This window comes from Cnephaeus nilssonii (genome assembly GCF_951640355.1).
Source record: "Cnephaeus nilssonii genome assembly, chromosome: 10".
Classification (NCBI taxonomy): Eukaryota; Metazoa; Chordata; class Mammalia; order Chiroptera; family Vespertilionidae; genus Cnephaeus; species Cnephaeus nilssonii.
In genome coordinates, this window is record NC_137081.1 from 55,398,299 (window position 1) to 55,424,830 (window position 26,532).

Consider the following 26,532-nt stretch of genomic DNA (forward strand, 5'->3'; position numbering starts at 1 on the left):
GAGAACTTCAAGTAAAACATATGTGGCATGTCTAAATAGGGGCCTCTTTGTGCTTCATCTAGGAAAAGAAGCCTCTTGCTAACATTACAGAAAGATAAATCACTTGTACTTAAATAAGTAGGAATTTTAAATTTTATTCAAGACATCTACCCAGCATGCAAGAGGTTGAAACACCCCCGACTATGCTTACATCTGTGGTATAACATAAGGCAAAATAAGAGTTGTAAAAGTTCTTATCACATTCGTACTAGAGAACTTATATAAATATATATTGTGTGAAGCTGTGAGCCATCTGTGGGGGACAGAACAAGCAAAAAGTAGAATTTTAAGGTTATTTGGACAACAATTCCTGAACAAGTGGGCGTTAGGTACAATTAAAATTGTTTGTGTCCATTAAAAATTAACTCTGCAAGCATTAGGTCCCCCAGTAGTGTTGTCTGCCTCATCGAAGTTAATCCTCCCATCAAGTCTAGGAATTAACTCCTGTATTTCTAAGGAAATAGGAAGAGGTTCAATAATTTGCTGCAAAATCAAGACCAGATCATTTGATACACCACTGTTCTTTCACATAATGCTGTAGAGCTGTAAATAAAATACGGACCCCCATCTCATGGGAAAAAAAAAAAACCTACACTGTTTTAAGTCAAAACTTCATCTTTAACCTTACCTCTTAGCTCTATACAGATTATGGATGGATAGGAGTAAGAAAAGGGGAGACTTAAAATAATAAAAAAAGAAAAAATACCTCAAAAATTCTACAAAAATCGGGGGGGGGGGGGGGGAATCTTACCAAATTCAATTTCACTTGGCACGTTTGAAAGTGCCAAACGATACTAGTCGTGACGAATTTATTACCAAGACAGAGTTCCCGTACCTATTATCTACATCTATACGTAGGGGGGGAAAAAAGTATTTTAGTATTTTTTGGGTGCGTGTTCGCACACGTTCTCAAGTCCTCCCTACGCAGTTTCATCAAAATGAGGGAGTGTTCTACTGCTGGTGGCTTCCATATTTTTAATTCTTACGCCATGAGGTCCGTTTTTCCTACATATCACCACCTATTTCGATTTGAAATACACACAATGTACCACAGCACAAAAAGAACTCCCCCAGGTGTCACGATATTCAAGAACGGGAACGATCACTAAGCAAATCTCCGCAGCACCCGAGGGGCAGGGGACAGCCCCTTCCCTTCCCTTCGAGGCTGGGTTGGCAGGGCCCCCAGCCTCCCCACCTTCAGCCTCGCGTCCACACCGCCCCTCGTGATCCTCCCGGCCCGCGGGGCTCGGCGGGGAGGACGCTCCTTTCCCAGTCGGAAAGGGCTGCTGCCAGAGGCCAAAGCAGGGCTCCGGCCCCGTGCCCTGGGCCACCGTGCGTCTAAAAGGCGTACAGTCTGCTCCCCTCCGTCCGTCACAAACTTCCTGAAGGCCACCGGCACCCCTTCGCACCCGAATCCAGCTCGTCCGCCCCGTCTTGCTTAGGAGGAAGCGGCCTCCGCGGCCTCAGGCCTGCACTTCGGTCCCTCCCCTCCCCCACCGCGGCCTGGCCTAACCCACCTCCCCCCGCGGGGAAGCCCGAGCTCCGCAGCCCATTACCTCCGCTCCGGGGCTGGTACTGAACGGGGCGCGACCCGCTCACTGCGCCCTCTCCGCCGCCTTCCTCCTCGGAGCGCGAGGACGCGGAGGCAGAGCAGCCGGCAGCGAAGCACAATGGCGCCCGCCCCTCTCCCGGATCCGGCGCAGAACCAGCTGCCACCGTTAAGTGCCCCTCCCTTCTTCGCCTCCTCCTCCTCCCAGTTCTCGGGCTCCGCCGGCTTCTCGCGAGAGTGGCGGCGCTGCGGGAATCGGAGAGCGCTCGGCGGACTCGACGTGCCCCACCGCGGGGTGGTGCTCTGACTGCGGCAACCGTTGGAGGGCTGCCCCGGAGGAGGCGGCGAGGCGCCACCGGTAAGCGGCTGCGGCCGGTCGTCCGCTGGGCTGGCGGCCGGGCCGGCGAGTGTGCGGGCGTCCGGAGACGGGCGCTGAAGGCCTGGCCCTGCTTGGCCGCCGCCGCCGCCGAGGTGGCGAGGGGCTCTGATCCAGCCCTGCGCTCCCTGGCACCCGCGTCCCGGTTACAGGCTCTCAGCCCCTCCCGCAAACCCGCAGGGCCCCACTGCTCGTAATACAGTCCAGCCCCCCCCCCTTTTTTTTTTTTTTTTTTTTTTTTTTTTTTGCGCTGGGTAAGTGGCGCTGGGAATGTTCAGCTACGACTTGAATCAAGCACTGCCTTTGCCGACCTCCCCTCCTCCCGGCCCTCCCAATTGAATGTCTGCGAGCCCTCCCCTTTCAGGGTGGGAGCCGATCCAACCTGACGTTTTTTGTTTTTTTATCGGTAATGCCATTTGGGTGGTGATACTTTTCAATAGTGACACTGATACTTGGTAGTGTAGCAACAGATTTCGTAGTAAAAATTGCATCCATTTAAAAAGAGGAAGGAAAACTAAGGCAAATGATCTGATGAAAATTTTTTTAATCGTCTGATGAAATTAGACAAAACTTTCACCAAAAAAAACAAAACACCGAAGTGATAAACTCAGATGTAAATGAATACTAATACATGCAAGAGTAGGTGAGAGGAAAAGCCATAATTTATGTGGACTTGATAATGTCATGTGGATTTAGGTGATTCTGAGTAATGTATCAAACATAAAAAAGTTCTTTGTCCGGAAATATATTGAAACTTGCCGATATGCTGACAGCACTTGATTTTTAAAGTGACCTATTTTACTAGGTTGTTTTAAGCGATTCATTGAATTCAAGTAATTCTAATAAATGAATTATGACGCTTATATGTATTTCTTTGTCATTTAATCTGGAGGGAATGCACTATTACTACCATCCCCATTTTTCGCTGTCTTGGAGACTAAGAGACTGTCCATTTTCACTATTGTAAGTTGTAAAATATTATGGATGTTAAAGATTTAAAGTTGGATTGCTATTATTTAAAGTTGGCACATAAATGCCAGTCTAGCTTTTTGGAATGTGAGTTTAAGATTAAGCAGCTAATATGGGGTAAAATGAACACAGATCACTCTTGAGAGAATCAGTGTGCCCTTTTTAGAAAACGGATTTTTCCTTCCAGCCCGTTTGAAGGTTACCTGTAGCATTGTGGTTATGAATATACGCACCCTAAGTACCAGACTGCATGGGTTCAAATCCCAGCTCTGCCATTTACTTTGCTACCTTTGTTATCCTGAACAATTTCTTAACCTTCCACTGGCCAGGACTTGTTTCCTATAAAATGGGATTAATAACAATGCCTATACCCCATAGGGTTGTGGAAAGCATTAAATAAGATAATACATCAGTTCCTGAAACAGTAAGCATTCCACAGTTGTTAGCTCTTACATTCCATGTCCAAACCATGACTAATGCTATCTTTCTGGGGCTTAATATTACATAGGTCTCTTAAACTTCTTCTCAAGTGTATTCTGCACTAAGAGGAATGACTGTACCAATTTCCTGAGCTATGGCAGTCAGACCTGGTAGCAGTAACTTCTCTGCAGAACCCCCTAACCTGGCAAGGATGATTCAGATGTTGGCAGATTATGGCTTCATCCCCACCCAGCACTGATGTTATCAGCAGAGGTGAGTGTGGTACCAATTTTCTAAGCTAAACAAACAGACCTTCCAGACTCTAGTTTCCTGTTGATACTAGTAAATAGGTCAAGACCACTTATAAATTTTTATTCTTTGAGAATGGTTAATTTTTATTGTTTTTATAATGCACTTTCTTTTATTTGCAATTCCATGAAATTATCATTACCAACAAATAATTGAGCCTTTCCTATGTTGACAAATTTATAGGAGTTGTGGATACAAATAGGTACAATAGTGACTGTATTTTCTGAATGAAAAATCAGAACAAAATGATTTGATATGCAAAATGTTTGAAATCAGAATTATTATGACCAACTTAGATTCCATGGTTGCCTTTTTTACTTAAGAGTTCCTCCACATGACCTTCCTTTGCTGAACTTTTTCTCCTTATGACACACCTTTCAGTATCTATCTAAATCTTTTTCACCACTTGCCCACACTACTGACATTAGTTTACATTTTTTAAGTTGGCTTCTTCTCTAAATTAGGGTCATACTACTATTACTCATTTTTCCCCTTTCTACTTTATAAATTTGTCATTTGGTCATGGTCATAACAGCCCTTTACTTTTATATTTAACTATTTCTTCAACTACTTCATAGTTTATAGAGTTCTTTTTCATATATTCAATTCCATAGTCCCTGTTTTCCCAACTTTTTAAACATTTTTATTTTTAGAGAGAAATAGAGAGAGAAAGAGAAACATTGATGTGAGAGTGGAGCATGATTACCTGCCTCCTGCACGTTCCCCACTGGAGATCGAGCCGCGACTGGGGCATGTGCCCTGATGGAGAAGCCAACCAGCAACCTTTTGGAGCACAGGATGACACCCAATCAACTGAGTCATATTGGCCAGGACTTCCTCACTTTTTATCAACCCTCATCCTAACTTATCCTAACTTTCTAAGACGCCTCTCTTTGGCAAGGGCAATCTTTCTTTTTTTTCTTAATATATTTTTATTGATTTTAGAGAGGAAGGAAGAGGGCAAGAGAGATAGAAACATTCATGATGAGAGAGAATCATGGATCAGCTGCCTCCTACAAGTCCCCCACTGGGGATGGAGCCCACAACCTGGGCATGTGCCCTTGACTGGAATTGAACCTGGGACCTTTCAGTTTGCAGGCCGACACTCTATCCACTGAGCCAAACCGGCTAGAGCAGCAAGGGCAATCTTACAGACATTCTTTACTTTGTGTAAATGGTGTGATTTTGAAAAAAGTATGGTTATATTTGCTTTTTGTAAATCAAATCGTTTTTGAACGTTGGTTATTTCTTAAACTTTTGAGGAACAGGAGGTAATACCTAGGATGAAAGGAGAGTGCTTATAGGAAGAGTGCTTATAAGGATGCCAATTTTTTTCTCATATAGGAATATCATTGATCCCTGGAGAAGGGAGCTTCAACGAACTTGAGGATCTACTATTTAGTTATAGGTAACTTTAATATGTAGTATTTATTATTTAATATTATGTAAGTCCCTTAAACATCTTCTTAAGTATTGAACTGGCCCTGTTCCTTTTGTTTAAAATAAGAGGATATTTATTTGGAAATCGCAGAGGTAGGAGTAATTCATAGAAGAAATGGGCTGAGGAAACAATTGTAGAGGTAAAGGAGGGGCCCTTGGAGCTGGGGAGTGCACAGTGCGGAAGCTAATGGTCATACACCTGGGTGGGAGGAGGAAAGCAAAGGTGGGGGATGCTCCCAAGAGGGAGGTTCTTCCTGTTCCTTGAATACAATCAAGCTAAACTCAAACACACAATTTCAGAATCATAATAATTCAGGACTCTGCTCAGCCTCCATGGCCACTTCAGACTATATTTTATGACAATACAAGCAGAAGAGCATCCAACTACTGATATGAAGTTTTTGGGTATTTCCTTTGGCAAGTTTGATTACAGCCCCATTTTTATCTTAAATATTTTTCATGTCCACATATGTGTACAACTTTATAACAATGTATATGTTGATTGCATCATACATACTAGCTATCCTATATCCTATATAATAAAAGCCTAATATGCTAAGTGTCCGACCATTTGACCAGTCACTACGTCACGCACTGACCACCAGGGGGCAGACACTCCAAAAGGTAGGTTAGCTTGCTGCTGGGGTCTGGCTGATCGAGACTGGGTGAGATGGGCCAGACACACCCTGGAGCCCTCCCACCACCCCTCCCCAGCCGGCAAGCCCTGATTGGTCCCAATCAGGACTGGGCAAGACAGCCCTGATTGTGACTGGGCGAGATGGGCCAGACAAGCTCTGGAGCCTTCCCGCGGTCCCTCCCCAGCCCCGATCACGCACCGGTGGGGTCCCTCAGCTTGGCCTGCGCCCTCTCGCTATCCAGGACCCCTCGGGGGATGTCAGAGAGCCCAGTTTTGGCCCGATCCCCACAGGCCAAGCTAAGGGACCACACCGGGCCTCTGGTTTTAGTATAGTCCTTTCTTTTCTTTTCTTTTTTTATCCTCATTTTTTTTTAATTTAATAAATCTTTATTGTTCAGATTATTACAATTGTTTTTCCCCCCCCCCCATATCTCCCCTGCACCCGGTTCCCACCCTTCCTTCTGCCCTTACCTCCCCCCCGCTGTCCTTATCCATAGGTGTATGATTTTGTCCAGTCTCTTCTCGAACCCCCACACAGACACCCCTTTCCCCCTGAGAATTATCAGTCCACTCTGATTCTATGCCCCTGATTCTATTGTGTTCATCAGTTTATTCTGTTCTTCAGATTTTTAATTCACTTGACTTTCAGATTCACTTGTTGATAGGTATGTATTTGTTGTTCATAATTTTTATCTTTACTTTTTTCTTCATTTTCCTCTTTTTAAATAATACCTTTCAGCATTTCATATAATACTGGTTTGGTGGTGATGAATTCCTTTAGCTTTTTCTTATCTGTGAAGCTCTTTAACTGACCTTCAATTCTGAATGATAGCTTTGCTGGGTAGAGTAATCTTGGTTGTAGGATCTTGCTATTCATCACTTTGAATATTTCTTGCCACTCCCGTCTGGCCTGCATGGTTTCTGTTGAGAAGTCAGCTGATAATCGTATGGGTGCTCCCTTGTAAGTAACTAACTGTTTTTCTCTTGCTGCTTGTAAGATTCTCTCTTTGTCTTTTGCCGTTGGCATTTTAATTATGATGTGTCTTGGTGTGGTCCTCTTTGGATTCCTTTTGTTTGGGGTTCTGTGTGCTTCCTGGACTTGTAAGTCTATTTCTTTCACCAGGTGGAGAAGTTTTCAGTCATTATTTCTTCAAATAGGTTTTCAGCGTCTTGCTCTCTCTCTTCTTCTGGCACCCCCATAATTCTGATGTTGGTACGCTTGAAGTTGTCCCAGAGGCTTCTTACACTATCTTCAATTTTCTGAATTCTCTTCTCTTCTTGCTTCTCTGGAGGAGTGTCCTTTGCCTCTTTGTATTCCAAATCTTTGACTTGATTCTTTCGTTCCTCTAGTCTGCTGTTGGGTCTCTGTATAATATTTTTTTATTTCAGTCAGTGTATCCTTAATTTCTAGTTGGTCCTTTTTCATATCCTCAAGTGTCTCATTAAATTTATCGGCCTTTTCCATGAAATTCTTGAAAAACCTTATAACTGGTTTTGAACTCTATGTCCATTCGTTTGTTCTCCATTTTTTTCGTTTGGGATCTGTTTCCTTGCCTCCTCATTTTTGCTGCTTCCCTTAGTTGATAGGGTAGCTTTCTGTACTAGGTGTCGTATTGGTTCAACGGGTCAGCCTCCCAGTTACCTGAGGTGGACGCTCTTGGTGCACCCCTTTTTGGACTGTGTGTACAGCCTTGTTGTAGTTAAGTCTTGATTGTTGTTGGTGTCACTGGGAGTAATTGACCTCCAGGCCAATTGGCTGTGAGGACCCACTATGTCTATAACGGAAGAACTGCTGTGCTGGAGACACGTTTATGGGGTGGGACTTGTTCCAGTAGGGCTTTGGCGCTTACTGAGTCTGCCTCTTTTTCTTTTTCTTTTTCTTTTTCTTTTTCTTTTTCTTTTTCTTAAATATATTTTATTGATTTTTTACAGAGAGGAAGGGAGAGGGATAGAGAGCTAGAAACATCGACCAGCTGCCTCCTGCACATCCCCTACCGGGGATGTGCCCGCAACCAATGTACATGCCCCTGACCGCAATCGAACCTGGGACCTTTCAGTCCACAGACCGACACTCTATCCACTGAGCCAAACCGGTTTCGGCCTGAGTCTGCCTCTTGAATGTGTCCCTTATGAGAGTGGTTGAAATCTGGTGTCGTTTCACACTGACCACTAGATACCCTAGATTCTGGGTCTCCAATGGGGTGCAGGTCAGCTACTGTCTGAGGCCACCCAGCAGGAGCTACAGCAAGAACTAGTTTTCTCCTCTTTGCTTAGGGTTTGGCGGTTTTGGAGCAGTCTGACTGGAGCTGCAGTTCATTTGGTTAAGCTGCCACAGAACAGGCCATTTATATGCAAAAGCTGCTGTGTGGAGCCTGGGCGGGTTTGTAGAATGTGCAGGGCGGGGCCTCAGGGCGGGGCGGGGTCTCAAGGGCGTCACTAGGCTGGGGCGTGGCAAACAGCGATGGCTGCCGTCAGCCGTCTCTGCCTTTCCACTTTTTCAAGTCCCTGTGTCCCACACTCCAGCGCAGTAAACACTGATTGCTGGGCACATCTCTGCAAGAAAGTCACTCTCACTTTCCGACCTGATGGCCAAGAGTCCAGCTTCTCCCCGTAGGTGTCTGGGTCCCCCGCGTGTTCCCAGAAACTGGACTTCAGAGTGATTGGGAGCTTATCTCCCTTCAGGTTGGAAAAAAAGCTGCGCGCCTTGTTGCCCGCCACCAGCCCGCTTCACGCACCTCCGTACCTCCGCTTTTCCGCGTTTGTTCTCCTTTCTTTTTCCTTCTTAGTTGTAAATCTTCCACTCAGCCAGCTTTCCTGTGGTTCTGGGTGGTATACGTTTTGTCTTTTAGTTGTATTTTTGAAATTGTTGTGCGCGGCGGCAGTTTAGTTGTTTAACTATGCCGCCATCTTGGTTGAGTCCTTTTCTTTCACTTTTTTTTTTTTATCTCCCATGCCCCCCCCTTCTCTTTTCCTTTTAAATTTGGCTCTCATGTCTCTATTTACTACTTCACAACATTCTTGCAAAATTAGTGAGCATCCTTCTGCATTTATTTTCTGCATGGTCATACATTCTTTTTAAAAAAACATATATAAATATATTTGTACTAGATGCCCTGTACCTGAAATTCGTGCACTGGGGTGGGGGGGTTCCGCAGCCCAGCCTGCACCCTTTCCAATCTGGGACCCCTTGGGGGATGTCCGACTGCCGGTTTTGGCCCGATCCCAAAGGAATCGGGCCAAAACCAGCAGTCGGGCATCCCTCTCACAATCCAGGACTGCTGGCTCCCAGCACTTGTCTACCTGCCTGCCTGATTGCCCTAATGGCTTCTGCCTGCCAGCCTGATCACCCCCTTACCACTCCCCTGCCAGCCTGATCGACACCTAACTGCTCCCCTGCCGTTCCAGTTGCCCCTAACTGCCCTCCCCTGCTGGCCTGGTCGCCCCTAAGTGCCCTCCCCTGCCAGCCTGGTTCCCTCTAACTGCCCTCCCCTGTTGGCCTGGATGCCCTTAACTGCCCTCCCCTGCCTGCCTGGTTGCCCCCAACTGCCCTCCCCTGCAGGCCCGGTTGCCCCCAACTGCCCTCCCCTGCAGGCCTGGTCGCCCCCAACTGCCCTCCCCTGCCAGTCCAGTCACCCCTAACTGCCCTCCCCTGCATACCTGGTCACCCCAACTGCCCTCCCCTGCTGACCTGGTCGCCCCCAACTGCCCTCCCCTGCAGGCCTTGTCCTCCCCCAACTGCCCTCCCTCCCCTGCAGGCCCGGTCGCCCCCAATGCCCTCCCCTGCTGACCCCTTACTACCTTCCCTTAGTGGCCTGATCACCCACACTGCCCTCCCCTGCCATCCATATGGGGGTGGCCATCTTGTGCGAGGGCATGATGGTCAATTTGCATATTACTTCTTTATTATATAGGATTGATTTCAGAGAGGAAGGGGGAGGGAGAGAGAGATAGAAACATCAATGATGAGAGAGAATCATTGATTGGCTGGCTCTTGCCCACCCCCTGCTGGTGATGGAGCTTGCAACCTGGGCATATGCCCTTGACCAGAATCGAACCTGGGACCTTTCAGTCCACAGGCCAACACTATCCACTGAACCACACTGGCTAGGGCTGCATGGTCATACATTCTTAAAAGAATAGTTATATCACACACACATGCACATCAGAGATACTCATATATATATATATACATATATACACATCTATATAAACTAGAGGCCCGATGCACGAGATTCGTGCAAGGGCCTCTGCCCTTGCAGCCCCGGCTTCGTCCAGAAGGTTGTCTGGACAGTCATCTGGATGGTCGTTCTGCTGTTCGGTCTAATTAGTATATTAGCTCTTTATTATATAAGGATTATTTTTTACCATTTATTTTATAAAACAACATCAAATTTCAACATGCATATTCATCATATTTTTCGATCAAAAGTACTACTTTAAATACCTATTTATATTGATTGATTATCCTTTCTTTTCAATTTGTAGTATTACCCCAGTTTTTCAACTCTCATTTGTCTAACTCAGTGATGGGCAACCTTTTGAGCTTGGTGTGTCAAACTTCGCCAAAAAACTGAGCATAACTCGGGTAGTGTGTCACTTAGAGGAAAAAACATTATTTCGCAAATGTTTCATCCTCAGGAGCAGCAAATGTTTCATCCTCGGCATGCGGCCGCCTCAGCGGCCGCGTGTCATCAGAAATGGCTACGTGTGTCAGTGCGCCATCACTGGTCTAATTTATCATTTAATATCTTTTGCCAGAGGTACATTCATATAATAAAATTTGTCTAAAATTTCTTTTATCACTTTTGGGTTTCTAGCTTAGCTTAAAAAGTCTTACCTACTCCTGGACTGTAAAAATTAAACTCAAATGAATTTTTGTATGTGGAATGTAATAATAGGATCCAATTTGTTTTCTTCTCAGTGCATAGCCAACATTTCTTAATTTGTTATTTGTGATTAGAAAATCTACCTTTGTCATACACTGAATTTTCAGATTTATCCTGGATTTATTTCTGTATTATTGTAAATTTTGAAAACTAAACTATTCAGAACTATAAACTATGCAGAAAACTAAATATTATTTTAATAATATTTTGAATCTTACTCTTGTATTATTAATACTATTCTGCATTTCTATCACCTACCTATTCAATTATAAAAATGGTAATTATTTTCTCCAGGATCACCAATAAATTTTATTGGCATTGCATTATATACTTGATATTATACTAGCAGCCTGCCTTGGACTTAGTTTAATTTATTTTCCCCCCTGCTATTCTTGTTTTTCTTTCTCAGAAGTTTGCTACAGCCATTGAATATACTTCAGTTATTTAAAACACCTCATCAATACTTTGTATATCATAATAATTTAAAACTATACACATACACACATACATACTACTTAGTTTCTTAAATAACCCTGTTTGCTATCCTATGGTCCAGTGTAAGTTTTTCACCATGGAACCTTAGCCACTCTTGATAGCAAGTTGGACAAAAAAAAAAAGGAATCCTACATTTTCCCTATTATGTCATCATAAATGATATAAGAATGGTGACATGCTTTAAATGTTTCATTTATGTTTAATGTTTGTAATTCTTAGTGTTAGCACAGCACGTAAACATGTTGTTGCTGGTTTTTTATTTTGTTGTGGTTTGAATATTTGTCTCCTCCAAGCTAAGAATTGTGCACTTTAAAACATTATATTTTAATTCAATTTTTAGAGCATATTAATTCAATTCTTTTTTTTGTTTGTATATAGTTAATTATGCCTAAATTTGTGGGAAGGCTTTTCTCAGAAGTGATTATTTCATTGTTTTCAAATCCATTTATTAAGGTATTTTTTAATCATATGAAATTTATCTCAAATAATAACTTGAATTGAAATTTTTAAATATATTTAGATATTAGGGTCCCAGAATAGGAATGAAAATATGGTACATAGTTATACTGAATATTTGTTTCCCTCTTATGTCTTTTATTTCTTTTATTTTTTTAAATATATTTTTATTGATTTCAGAGAGGAAAGGAGAGGGAGAGATAGAAACATCAATGATGGGAGAGAATTATTGATTGGTTGTCTCCTGCATGCTCCCTACTGAGGATAAAATCTGCAACCTGGGAATTGAACCGTGACCTCCTGGTTCATAGGTCAATGCTCAACTTTTGAGCCACACCAGCTGGGCTCCATTTATGTATTTTAACAGTTTTATAAATATATTGATATAACTGTTTTGTGTTAGACTTTACTTCCTTGGGTTGATAGCCAAATATTTTCCTGGTACATCAATTGTGCTACTAGTCATAGTAAAACAGATAGCTAAAGTACTTCTAAAATACAATTACCGTATTTTCCGGCGTATAAGATTTTCCTGGGTTAAAAAGTCGTCTTATATGCCGGAAAATACGGTATTTAATAAGCTCTGTTTTGGGGGAAGAGTAGATTTCTCTTTCAACAATCTACCGTATTTTCTGGCGTATAAGACGACTTTTTAACCCAGGAAAATCTTATACGCCCAGTCGTCTTATACGCCGGAAAATACGGTATTTTTGTAATATTGCATATCAGGATTTTAATAAGCTTCATAATATTTTTAAATCTGAATAAATATGACATCAGGCAAATTATAGCATTAAAAAGTTAATTTGGTAGATGAAAATTTTTATCTAAAATGTTTGGTTAAAGAATTTAAAGTTAAATTTTAATAATTCTTCTTGATAATGTCCAAAAATAAAAACTATTAGTGTTTAGTCTTACCTATGCTTGGAAGAAAACCACATAGAAATTATTTATTATATTTATGCTATTTACTAGAGGCCCGGTGCATTAAATTCGTGCATGGGGGAGGGGGTCCCTCAGCCTGACCTGCACCCTCTCCAATCCGGGAGCCCTTAGGGAATGTCCTACTGATGGCTTAGGCCCGCTCCCTGTGGTTCTCTGCTCTCTGCGGGGCCTGCCTGCTCGACTGCCAGGCAGGCCATGCTGGGTGCTACCTGCGGGCCACACTTGCCTGCTCTCCAGTTGCCATGGTGACAGCCAAGCAGCTCATGCTGGGTGCTACCTGCAGGCTATGCTTCACTGCTCCTGGGTTGCTGAGGCCATGCTGGGTGCTGCCTGTGGCCGCGCTTGCCTGCTCCCTGGTCGCCACAGCAACGGCCAAGCAGGTCGTGCTGGGAGCTGCCTTCTCCCTGCTGTCAGTCTCCATGGAGGTGATGAAGTTAATTTGCATACTCACTCCTGGTTGGCTGGTGGGCGTTGCGAAGTGACAGTCAATTTGCATATTTCTTTTATTAGTGTAGATTAGCATTTATTCTCTATATTGAAAAATGTATGGAAAGAACTATATACGACAACACTTTGCTTCTAAATCAACCAATATGAAAAAAATTAAACAAAAAGAAACACATTTGAAAAAGAAAAAGCAAAAATAAATAAACAAACAAAAATGAGAAAAAAGCAACCCTTAGACATTGAATAGACATTTTTTCATCCTATTTAGAAGACTTGTTTTCTTTCTGGCAGAACCACATGTGGAATTTTTTTGCTTTTTTTCACCGCAAAATTGGCACAAACTACCTGCAATTTTCCTAATTTATTTTATGCAGTAAAGTAATGTATAGTGGAAAAGAAATAAACAAAAATTAATATAAGGTAGGTGAAAAAGAACCATACTTTTCAGAAGAATAGAATGTAAAGTGCATTTTAAAAATACATACATAACTATTAAAAACTATTAAAATTACATTATAACTTTTAAAGTAGCAGAAAGAGACTCTTTCTCTTTTTGCCTCAAGTTTTAAATATTTTGAGTTTGGCTTCCCATCAATTCAAACAGATGAATGAGTAAATTACCTTTATGTATGGGAAAGCAGATTATACTGTCCTCAGTCCTTAAGAATGGGTCATATATTCTTGTTAAAAATCTAGTTTCTGGATTTGCATGTAAAGAACTTGGGAGCCTCCATTCCATCCTACCAAGTGAAAAGCTGAACAGACTAAAAAATCAACAAGTCTTCTTGGCACCATAAGAGAGGGCAGGATATAAGGCAAATTATTAACCCCCAAAATGGAGACATACAGGGAGTTGCTGCTTACAGGAGCAGAGGCTCAAGAGCAGAAACCAATAGATCTATAATTGATGAATTGCTGGAGACTTGGTGTGGATAACTCAGTCAAGAACTCCAGGGAGCCCTAGCTGGTTTGGCTCAGTGGATAGAGTGTTGGCCTGTGGACTGAAGGGTCCCAGGTTTGATTCCGGCCAAGGGCACATGCCCGGGTTGTGGGCTCGATCCCCAGTGGGGGGTGTGCAGGAGGCAGCCGATCAATGATTCTCTCTCATCGTGGATATTTCTATCTCTCCCTCCCTCTCCCTTCTTCTCTGAAATCAAAGAAATACATTTTTTTAAAAAAGAACTCCAGTGAGACCCAGTCATAGGGGGACCACACAATATTGTGAGATTCACCTCCAAGAGCTCCACCAATATTTTCTCACATTAAGTATTAGAGAAAAATCCCATTGGACTTCGGCAGGGGGAAAGGAAAAGGAAACATTTTGAAATACATCTGAGCACTCTGTTGTTCCTAAAAAACCCTGCCTTCAGGGAAAACTAGTTAACCAGAATCTAACCTGCTGAGGTTTTATCAGATTCTGCAAAAGAGAAATACCCAACTCTAACCTGCTCTAGCCTTCCATATAGATGGGAAATACACAACTCCATCCAACTCTAGCCATTTTGTTTCACCTAAACCAGTGGTTGGCAAACTGCGGATCGCGAGCCACATACGGCTCTTTGGCCCCTTGAGTGTGGCTCTTCCACAAAATACCACGTGTGGGCACGCACGTACAGTGTGATTGTAACTTCGTGGCCCATGCGCAGAAGTCGGTTTTCGGCTCTCAAAAGAAATTTCAGTCGTTGTACTGTTGATATTTGGCTCTGTTGACTAATGAGTTTGCCGACCACTGACCTAAACTAATAGGGGAAAAAAACAAAACAGAAAAACTCTTGTGACGATCATAGTCCAGAGCAGGGGTCCTCAAACTTTTTAAATAGGGGGCCAGTTCACTGTCCCTTAGACAGTTGGAGGGCCGGACTATAGTTTAAAAAAAACTATGAACAAATTCCTATGCACACTGCACATATCTTATTTTGAAGTAAAAAAAAAAAAAAAAAAAAAAAAACAGCAAAAACACCCGCATGTGGCCCACAGGCCGTAGTTTGAGGACGCCTGGTCCAGAGGCTTTGGCTCACTAAAAGACAGGCCTAATCACACATTCATGAGAAAAACTCTCAGCTAATTAGGAATAGAGGGGAACATTCTTAAGGGGAACTTGATAAAGACTACAAAAAAACCTACAGTTAAAGTGATACTTAATGATAATAAACTTGAAGCTTTCCTATCTGTTAAAAGGCAAGGTTGTCTCCTTTCACCAGTCCTTTTCAACATTGCCATGGAACTTCTTGCTAATGCAATAAGGCAATAAAAACATATACAGAGTGGTTCACAATGTATATGTATATCAAATCACCATGATGTACTAAAAATGGAATTCAAAGCCAAGAAGACCTCTGACAGCAGCATAAAAATTGTGCAAGTGAAGAATAATCTACACTGACTAAAGCTTGAAATGCTTCATTTTCAAGGTGAAGATATGTGCACACGTGTTATGGAAGCTTGAAAACAATCTCATATCATGAGTGGGAAAATACCTGTCTTGTTGATAGGTTGACAATGCCAATAAATGGTTAAAAAAACACACAAAAAGATGCTCCATACCATCCGTCATTAGGGAAATGGAAATGCAAATCAAAATCACAATGGGATGCTACTTCACACATAATAGGGTGGCTATATCAAAAGAAGACTGGCCCTGGTCCAGTTTGGCTCAGATGGTTGGAGCATCCAGTGAAAAGTGGCAGGTTCAATTCCCAGTCAAAGCACATGCCCAGGTTGTGGCTTCAATCCCCAGTCAAGTGCCTTAAGGAGGCAACTGATGGATGTTTCTCTCTCACATCAATGTCTCTCTCTCTCTCTCTCTCTCCCTCTTTCCCTCTCTCCCTCTCTCTCTCTCCCTGCCCCCTTTCTGACTCTGAAATAAAACAAAAAAGAGAGAATAACAAGTGTTAGTAAAGATGTGGAAAATTAGAACCCTCACACGTTGCTGGTGGGAATCTAATATGATGCAATTGCTTTGGAAAATAATTTGGTAGTTCTTCAAAAAGTTGGATATTGTCACCATATGACTAAGCAATTTCATTCTTAGGTATATACCAAAAAGAGTAGAAAACAGCCCTGGCCAGTGTGGCTCAGTTGCTTAGGTGTTGTCCCATGTACCAAAGGGTTTCTAGTTCAACTCCTGGTCAGGACATATGCCTAGGTTTTGGGCTGGATCCCTGGTAGGGGATGTGCAGGAGCCAGAAATCAACATTATACATTGATGTTTCCTTCTCCCCCTCTCCCTTATTCTCTATAAAAATAAAAAATAGTTTTAAAAAATTGAAAACTATCTATACTAATAATAGAGAAATATGCAAATTATCCGGGACACCGTCACAATAACAGTAATGACTGAACAGCAGGCTCTGTGGGGCGACCAGGTCGGCAGGAGGGTTAGTGAGGGATGACCAAAGGACTGAACAGCAGGCTGCATGGGGCAACCAGGCCGGCGGGGGGGAAGTTGGGAGTGACCAGGCCGGCAGAGGGGGCAGTTGGGGGCGACCAGGCCGGCAGAAGGGGCAGTTGGGGGCGACCAGGCCGGCAGGGGGAGGCAGTTAAAGGTGATAGGCTGGCAAGGGGGGAAGTTAGGGGTGATCAGGCAGGTGAGCAGTTAGGAGCCAGTGGTCCCAGATTGTGAGAGGGTTGTCCGACTACCGGTTTAGGCCCAATCTCCGTGATCAGGCCTAAATGGGCAGTCAGACATCCCCTGAGGGCTCCCGGGTTGGAGAGGGTGAAGGCTAGGCTGAGGGTACCCCCACACACACTTTTTGTGCACGAATTTCATGCACCGGACTTCTAGTGTCACATAAAATCCTGTACATGAATGTTCATAGTATCATTATTCATAATAGCCAAAGTGTGAAAACAACCTAAATGTCTATCAATGCATGAATTAGTAAGTAAGATGTGCTATATCCATTCAATGGACTATTATTCAGCCATAAGTAGTAGTGTAATGCAGCTACATAGCACAAAGTGGATGAACCCTGAAAACATCATGCTAAGTTAAAGAAACAATTAAAAAAGTCACGTATTATATGATTCCATTTACATAAAGTGTGCAGAATAAATAAATCCATCCTACCTAATAAAAGGGTACTATGAAAAATCACACCTTTGCTGTGCCCAAGCCACGCCCACCAGCCAATCAGGGCGAGTATGCAAATAAACCCAACCAAGATGGCTATAGCCACAGAGAGCAAGGTTTCCCAGGCAACAGAGGAAGCCAAGCTTTTCTCATGCCCTTGCCAGGCCTAAATCTCCACTCAAGCTACAAAGTTTCAATTATAGAAGGTAAACAAATTCAAACAGAATGGCGGCAGCCATGGAGCTGGAGAGACCAGGCCAGGGTTGCCTGTGGCAATGGAGAAAGCAAAGCTTTCCGCACACCCTGCCTGGGCCCAGGCCTCTGCTTAAGGCTACAAAGTTTCAATTATAGAAGGTGAATTAACCCAAACAAAAATGGCTGCCGGCCGTGGAGCATGCAGGAGGCTTGGCTCCGCTCCAGGCTACAAAGTTTCAATTGTAGAAGGTAAATAAATTCCAGATACTAGGGCCTCCGCTTGGGTCGCCAGGGGGCGTGGCCGGCCTGCAAAACCACCACAGGCCCCTTGCTCAGGCCACCCCACGCCCCAAGGGAACCCCCACCCTGATCCGGGACACCCTTCAGGGCAAACCAGCTGGCCCCCACTCCTGTACCAGGCCTCTATCCTTTCTAATAAAAGAGTAATATGCAGATTGACCATAACTCCAACACACAATATGGCTTCCCCCATGTGGTCAAAGATCCTGCCCCCATGTGGACACAAGATGGCCACCACAAGATGGCCAGCAGGGGAGGGCAGTTGGGAGTACTTGGCCTGCAAGGGAGGGCAGTTGGAGGCGATCAACCCTGCAGGGGAGGGCAGTTAGGGGTGACTGGGCCGGCAGAGGAGGGAAGTTGGGGGCAAACAGGCTGGCAGGGGAGCAGTTAAGCATCAATCAGGCTGGCAGCGGAGTGGTTAGGGGGTGATCAGGCTGGCAGGCAGAAGCGGTTAGGGGCAATCAGGAAGGCAGGCAGGCGAGCAGTTGGGAGCCAGCAGTCCTGGATTGTGAGGGGGATGTCTGACTGCCCATTTAGGCCCGATCCCTGGGATCGGGCCTAAATGGGCAGTGGGACATCCCTCGAGGGGTCCCAGATTGGAGAGGGTACAGGCTGGGCTGAGGGACACCCCTCCTGCTCGAATTTCGTGCACCGGGTCTCTAGTAGAGCTATAAAATAGTTGTCAATGACCAAGGAAAACAGGAATTGGGAGTGACAGCTAATGGTACAGAGTTTCTTCTTACAGTGATGAAAATGTTCTGTAATTAGATTATGATAATGGTTGCATAAACTTGTGAATATACTAAAAAACACTGAATTGTACATTTTATTAGTTTGCTAGGACTGCCATAATAGATACCATAGACTGGGTGACTTAACAATACCATTTCTGCCCTGGCTGGGTAGCTCAGTTTGTTGGGAGTGTCATCCTTGAAGGCCAAAGTTTCAAGTTCTGTCCCTGGTCAGTATCAACCAATGAATGCATAAAAATAAGTGGAACAACAAATCTATGTTTCATCAATCAAATAAAAAAAATTAAATAGCATTTCTTTCTCATAGTTCTAGAGGCTAGAAGTCTGAGATCAAGGTGTTGGCTGGGTTGATTTCATTCTGAAGCCTTCTTGAGGCTGTAGATGGCCATATTCTCCCTGTATTCTTTCATAGTTATCCTTTGGTTTGTGTGTTGTCTATGTTTAATCTCTTCTTAATAAGGACACCAGTCATAATCAGGCCCATCCAAATGTCTTCATTTTGCCTTAATTAGTTTTTTAAAAAATATGTCTTTATTTATTTTTAGGGAAAGAGAAAGAGAGAGAAACATAGATTGGCTGCCTCATGCTCTTCTTGACCAGGAATGGAGCCCGAAATCTAGCATGTGCCTTGACCATCAAACTGATGACCTTTAGTACACAAATGACTGTCAACCAACTGAGCCACACTGGGCAGGTTCACCTTAATTACTTCTTTAAAGACCTTGTCTCTAAATACAGTCTCATTCTGAGGTACTAGGGGTTAGAACTTCAGCATATGAACTTGGGAGAGGGGATGGAGTTCCATCATAAACTGTAAAATAGGTGGATTTTATGATATGTGAATTATATTTCAATTTATAAAAACATAAGTCCCTACTTTGCAAACTGCTTTGCAAAAAAAAATTGAAAATGTAGATGAAAAATATATTTCTGAGGCAAATATAGTTTATAAAAATTAACCACATTTGAAATAGTCCAACTTCTATACAAAAAATGAGAAACATGAACAAACTACTCTATAAAAAAGCACCAGATAGTTTCAATACTCTATAAATTGTTTCAGAGTATTGAAAATGGATAATACCAATTCCTAAAGGAGGTACAAAAAAGAAATTACACACTAATATCAATTATACTGATGCAAAGTACTAAGCAAATATTAGCTAACAAATTCCAATGCCATATTAAGAAAATAACATATCATGACCATGTGAGATTTATTTTAAGAACACAAGGTTCAATATTCGGCCCTTATATCTATACTAATAAAAGCCCATGTGATCGTCACACCCTCATGCCGTGATGCCCTTACGCCCTCATGCCGTAACAATCCATCACCAGGAGGCTGTGTGCGCAGCAGGCGTAGGTGGGCCAGGACTTGATGCTGCATTTGCAGCGCAGAGGTGGGTCCCAAGGCTCCAAGTGACAATGCCAGGGGTTGGTCCTAGCAGCTCTGTGCGGAGCTGCAGGGGCGGGTCCCAGCAGCTCAGCAAGGCAACGCGGGGGGCATGATTCCTGGCTCCAGCCTACCTCTTTGGGGCAATCCATCAAGGAGCCTGGATGGGTGGGCGGGGCCTACCTCTTCGGGGAGATTGATCGCAGGGCTCCCACACTGTGAGAGACCACAGGAGGCCAGGCTTGGGAACGCCCCCCCCACCCCCAAGTGTACAAATTTCATGCACTGGGCCTCTAGTTAATGAATATAAGGAGACAAATCATTTATAGATGCTAAAATGACCTTCAGCAAAATTCAATACGTAATAACAATTTTAACAAAATAGGAATTAACAGATATTTTCTTAATATGTTGCTTAATGGGAAACAATGGGAACATTTTCACTATTACTATCAGGAACAGGGCAAGGATACCCAATACTATTCAACATTTGACTGGAATATGCTGCAGTCCAATAAAATGAGAAATTAGTAGAGATAAAAAATTTTAATATTATTTCTATTTGCAGATGACAATAGTATATTTGGAAACTCTAGAACAGAGATAAGCAACTAGACCGGAGCCTAATCTGGTCACATCGTTTTGTTTGCGTATTGCTTGTAGCTCCTTTTGCCCTACACTGACCAAGTTGGATAGTTATAGTTGTGATAGAAATGATTTGGCCCACAAAGCTGAAAATATTCTGTTTGACATTTTACAGAAAATGTGGATTCCTGCCCTAGAGAATCAATGCTGAAAACTAACTTAGGTGATAAAATAGTTCAGTAACTAATTTTCTGAATAGTTAAAATAGTTACAAATTTCAGCAGGCTATAAATTTTACCATTCAGATCTCAATATCCTTTACATATATACAAGTTAGAGGAGATAATGGATAATGGTAGGGAAAACCCCAATAACAACAAAGAAGATAAAATACTTAGGAGTAAATGTAACAAGAAGTGTACAAATACTATTTGATAAAAACTTTAACCCTTTGCACTCGCTTGCTTTTTTCTCGATTCCTTTATTCTAATGCTAACCGTGTCGAGTCACACTCGACATCCGAGTGCAAAAGGTTAAAAGACTTCTGAAAGACAAAACTAGATTTGAACCAGTGAAAAGACAGTTCTCCCCTAATTTATGATTTTAGCATAATTTCAATAAAAATACCAACATGCTTTTTTATAAAACTAGACAAGTTGATACAGACTTCATTTGGAAATACAAATATGTAAGAATGACCAGGAATTACTAACATTTCAGACAGGAATCATCAATGGATCCTACAACTAATACATGAAGAATTCACAAAGAAGATATTTTGCAGCCTCAAAATACCTCCCCACAAATACTAATCACTAATGGAAGAAAGTAGCAATTTTATTAAATTGGACCCACTATCTTATCAAGTCACTAAAGTTAGCACTATTAGTAATGGGTCAAATAGACATCATGAATGCACTAAGAAGAGATTAACATCACTTCTGTGGTATTCCTGCACAAATATATAAATAACTAGAACTTAAGCATGAAGAAACCTCATTCAAACCCAAATTGAAGCACATTTAACAAAGTTAGTGGCTTGTACTCTAAAAATGTCATGGTCAAAATAAAAAAAAATAAAAAGAGGAATTTGCTCCAGATCAAAGACAACTAAAGAGATAGGATAATTAAATATAATGTATGACCCTGGGATGGATCATGGGCTAAGACAGAAACAGTCATTTCATTTTTATTTTATTACTTTATTCCATTTTTGTTATAAAGGATGTTAGTGGAACAATTGGCAAAATGTGAGGGTTTCTAGATTGTATTGTATTAGTGGTAATTTCCTTATTTTGATAAACATACTTCTTAAGGGAATACATTAAAACATTTAGGAGTAAAGAGGAATGATGTCTGCAAGTTGTTATCAAATTCAGAAAAGATCGAAGGAGGAAAAAGAAACTGATAAAGTAAATATAGTAAAATGTTAAGTTTTGGGAATCTGAGTGAAGTGTGTGTGGACATTCTTTGTACTGACCCAGTTTCAGTTTCCTTGGATGTTGCCTATTTAAATTACTATGCTATATTTTTTAAAACTAAGACACCAACATTAGAACATTATTATTAAGTAAGCCCCAGGCTTTATTCAGATTTCACTGATTTTCTGTGAGTGTACCTATAAACTCCAGACTTGAATTGAATTTTACTATTTTTTTTCCCCTTAGAGTCCCTTTTCTGCTCCAAGATCCAAACCAGGGTACTCCACTGTGTTTGTATTCATCATCTCTCTCCAATCCCCTGTGTTCTGTGACAGTTTCTCAGTCTTTCCTTACTTTTCATGATTTTGACAGTTTTGAGGAGTACTTGGTGAATTATTTTTAGGATGTCCCTCAATTTTGGTTTGTCTTATGTATTTCTCATGATTAGACAGTGGTAATGAGTTTTTTGAAATAATACTATAGAGGTGAAGTACATTTCTCATCACCATATATCAGGGAGTAAATGCTATCAACAGAGTTATCTCTGGGGATCCCAACCTTGATATCTTGGTGAAGGTGGTATCTGTCAAGTTTCTTCTCTTTAAAGTTCCAGTTTTTCCCACTCTGTTGGGAAGGGAGTCACTAAGTTCAGCCCAATGCTCTAAGCATGGCTGGTGGCGGGGAGACAGGTTAAAGTTGAAGCTTACCTCCTGGATGGGATAGTTTCTACATACATTACAGTGAAACCTTGGTTCTCCAACTCAATTCCTTCAGGAAGGCTATTCGAGAAGCATTTGTTTGAAAACCGAATCATTTTTTAGCATTAGAAATAATGTAAATTGAAGTAATCTGTTCCAGACCCCAAAAAGATTCCCTGTTTTAATCTTTCTTATATACAATGTTGTATCGTAAATCAGTGAGCGGAACGGAGGACGCCTTAACCAGCCAATTAATTAGGAGTCTTTATTAACGCCAGCGGGCCCAGAGGGAGATGTCTTCCAAATTTCTGAGCAACAACATGGAGGAAGCTTCTCCTACAATACATGTCTAATGTACTGTTTAATCTATAAATAAACAGTTATTAAATTTATTGAACCACCCTCTCTGAACCTTAAAGGAACCACTGTTAACACTTGTTCCAGGGATGTCTTTCAGGTCAGCATGCAGCATCTTTGCTTGTTCATGTATCACTGCCTCCAAAGTGCTGTCACTGGCTGTTTTTCCTTTATCCAAGTCAACAACAGTTTTTCTACCTCTTCAGTTGCCTGTGATCATTGTTTCTTTCACAACATTAGCACTCTTGGTTGCCTCTTTAAGTTTTAAAATTGTGCTAATAGTTGATTTCCCATTCTTTTCTTTGTTGCCTGGGAGACACTTTTTGTCATACTGAGGAATCAGCTTGAAATTGTTGTCAGTTTGGTAACCGAAGTTTGGTTCGACAATCCAGACATTTTTTTTTTGTGGAGAACCGAATTATTCCAGATGGGAGGTGTGTGAGAAAAGAAGGTTGACTGTATTTAGATTCCTATGGAGGGAAGATTTGACCCCTCTCCCTTCTTAAAAAAAAAAAAAATAAAAAAATTATTGATTTCAAAGAGGAAGGGAGAGGGAGAGAGTGAGAGAAACATCAGTGATGAGAGGGAATCATTGATTGGCTGCCTTCTGCATGTCCCCTACTGGGGATGAAGCCAGCAACCCGAGCATGTGTCCTTGACCAGAATGGAACCCAGGACCCTTCAGGCTGCAGGCCAACACTGAGTCAAACCTGCAAGGGCTCCCCTCTTTATTTATGTATAATTTACTCATATTTGTCTGGACTCATATATTTATTTCTATTCTTTGGGTTATAATCTAATAAATTTTTTATTTTGTCATTCAAATAATTCCAACTTTGACCACTTGGAGTTCTGGTAGACTCCTATGGCCTTTTGACATATCTCCATTGTTTTGGTTTCTGAGCATTTCCTTGCTTTCTAGTACTGCAGTTCCTTGCTTCTTACCTTGTCTGTATTTACTCTGCCCTCGCCCTACAATTGATTATTTTTCCAGAGCCCTTGTTCCTTTTATTGGAGAATGATATTTAGAAATTAGGATCTTGGAATTGAGTGATTTATAGTAGTATTTTGTAATTTTTCTGTAAGTCCGAAATAATTTTAAAATAAAAAGTAAAAAAAAAGTTAAAAGTTGTAAGATACAGTCCTATTTGTTCTTCTTAAGTGTTCTACCTTAGTTAAACTATTTTGTCAGTTAGCAAATGTTACATTTTTTAATTCACAGGTGCTTATTTTTTATAAAAATTATATTTATGTTTTACTTGGAATCTGGAAATTATTAATAAAATTATACTATAACCTCAACATTTTTGTATATTTTATTTGCATCTTTTAAATAGAGTGGAAACACTTTGTCATATTTTCCTCTTATGAAAAACAGATCTATTATTAAATTCATAAAACTTCACATAACAAAACTAACAAGTAAGCAGTCTAGTTCAACAAGCATGCATAAAAGGGGCATAGCATAGGCATAAAGAAAGGAGATCTTGACATTACTCATAACTCTTTCAAGCAATGATACCTCCACCCTCAAAATCCACTTTAGTAAATAGGTATGATGTGGAGAGCTTGGCCTGTTTGACAGGAAATTCTGTATATGAAAATGTTGTATTTCTTAGGGGAGGTTTTAAAAATACCTCTTTGATATGTGACATATAAGAAGATTACTACTACAGATGATTCTATTCTGTATTTTAGAAAATAATTTTTTGGGGGGATAGAATAATGAATTATGAAAGTGTGCAAATCAGAATATATGCTTTAACTCTTAGTGGCACTAAGAGTATCTATCTATATAAAAGCCTAATATGCAAAGTGTCCCCTCTGGAATTAGACCAGGAGACTGGGAATTTGAGTACTTGCTATGATGTGTGCTGACCACCAGGGGGTGGAGTGGAATGGAGGAAGGCCCTGGCCAGCAGCTGGCAGCCAGGGAAGGGAGGCCCCGGCCGGCAGCTGGGGAAGGGAGTCCCTGGCTGGCAGTCAGGGAAAGGAGACTCCGGCCAGCAGCCAGAGGAAGGCCCCAGCCGGCAGCTGGAAGGCTCTGATAGGCCCTGATCGCCAGCCAGGCTTAGGGACCCTATCCATGCACAAATTTCATGCATCAGGCCTCTAGTTAACAAATAATGTACTAGTAAAAAGGAATATGAAATAAAGACAGTTGTAACAAAGATATAATTTGTGTGGTCTAATTTCATTTATATGAAAAGGATGTAAACATGTTTATATATGTGTAGAAAATTTCTGAATCATTGTGAGTCTGCAGGTTGATACCAATAGTGTGTTATGAAATCAGTTAAGTAAGTCACAATGAGCATTTTTCAAGTTAAATAAAACAGAACAGAAAATGTCAATGTTTGGCACATAGTAGTGTAATTGCTATTACTGAAACATTTATTTCAGATATTTATGTGTGTAAGTGAGTGATTTCTGGGTTGTAAAATACACTTCTTATTTTGAGTATGTGTAAAATTTGAAAAATTCTGTTATACAATTGTAGAGCAAAAAACAGTTAAGAGTGGACCTTGGGGAGTAGGAGAGGGATTTTTTGCAGGAGTGGGGTTTTGCGAGAAAAGATCTGGAAACTAACTTCTTTATCTGGAAATTCTTTATACTTTTTCACAAGCAGTACAGAGAAACAAGGTAAAGCATGTAAAGTGATGATGTAACTTGAAGCTTCCAAAGTACAATTCTATCAGGTCTTCTCTACCCTGATGTCCCTATCTCATCATTTTTCTGTGGAAGCTTCTGGAACTAACCTGAGTTCCCTTCTTCTTGCCTCACTACATATGCCTTATTCTTCAGAGCTTGCTAAATGTGCTGTTGGGAGTACTGTTTAATATGGGCCATATTAATTTTCTCACATTCTTCATGCCCCCATAAAATATAAATTCTGAAATATTTTTATCCCAATATTTCATATATAAAATAAGTTGTACATTTTAAAAAATATATATTTTATTGATTTTTCACAGAGAGGAAGGGAGAGGGATAGAGAGCTAGAAACATCGATGACAGAGAGACATCGACCAGCTGCCTCCTACACAACCCCCACCGGGGGATGTGCCCGCAACCTGGCTGGTGTGGCTCAGTGATTTGGCATTGTCCTACATACCAAAAGGTTGCTGGTACATGCCCTTGACCAGAATCGAACCTGGGACCCTCCAGTCCGCAGACCAACGCTCTGTCCACTGAGCCAAACCGGTTTCGGCAAGTTGTACATTTTTTAAATTCTTGTCTGGCCTCTGCTATTGTTGGTGAAATGCCTGGTCTCAGTCTTAATTTTCATTTTTTTAGTAATCTGTTTATTCTTTCTGATAGAATTAAGATTTTCTCTTTATCTTTAATATTCTACATTTTCATCATGATATGTCTGGGTGTGACTCTCTTTATTCTACTTATGCATTATCAATCTGTGGATTTAAATATCTCCTTAATTCTGGGAATTTTTCAGCTATTATCCAATATTGCTCCTCCATTATTTACTAAATGATTTCTAGAGTTATTAAATATATCTAGGAGTCTATAAAACTATGTGGACTCTTAAATGTGTTTTTCTGTTTTTATTTCTGTCTTTATTGATAATTTATCCTATAATTTTGGTAAACAGTATTGTCTAACCCAAAACTATCTCTTCCATTTAGTATTTTTTATTTTATTTTTATAGATTTTAGAGAGGAAGGGAAAGAGGGAAAGAAGAAGGGAGAGGGAGGGAGGAGGGAGGGAGGAAGGGAAGGAGGGAGGGAGGGAGGGAGAGATGTGAGAGAGAAATATCAGATGTGAGAGAG

The 26,532-nt window shown here is 41.6% G+C and overlaps 2 protein-coding genes across 11 annotated transcripts in view; one reads left to right on the top strand and one right to left on the bottom strand.

The window, feature by feature from the left end:
* The window catches only part of MARCHF7 (membrane associated ring-CH-type finger 7), a 45,243-nt gene extending 43,189 nt beyond the window's left edge, over positions 1 to 2,054 (bottom strand). For 3 of the 8 annotated variants that reach the window (XM_079781893.1, XM_079781891.1, XM_079781887.1), the window contains exon 1: positions 1,596 to 2,052. The gene's annotated coding sequence lies outside the window, so the exon portion shown is untranslated. Of the gene's footprint in view, positions 1 to 1,595 lie in introns of all 8 variants that reach the window. The other 5 variants (XM_079781886.1, XM_079781888.1, XM_079781889.1 and 2 more) reach the window with 3 other exon arrangements.
* The window catches only part of BAZ2B (bromodomain adjacent to zinc finger domain 2B), a 325,819-nt gene continuing 301,124 nt past the window's right edge, over positions 1,838 to 26,532 (top strand). For all 3 annotated transcript variants that reach the window (XM_079781879.1, XM_079781880.1, XM_079781881.1), the window contains exons 1-2: positions 1,838 to 1,946; positions 3,442 to 3,626. The gene's annotated coding sequence lies outside the window, so the exon portion shown is untranslated. The remainder of the gene's footprint in view (positions 1,947 to 3,441; positions 3,627 to 26,532) is intronic.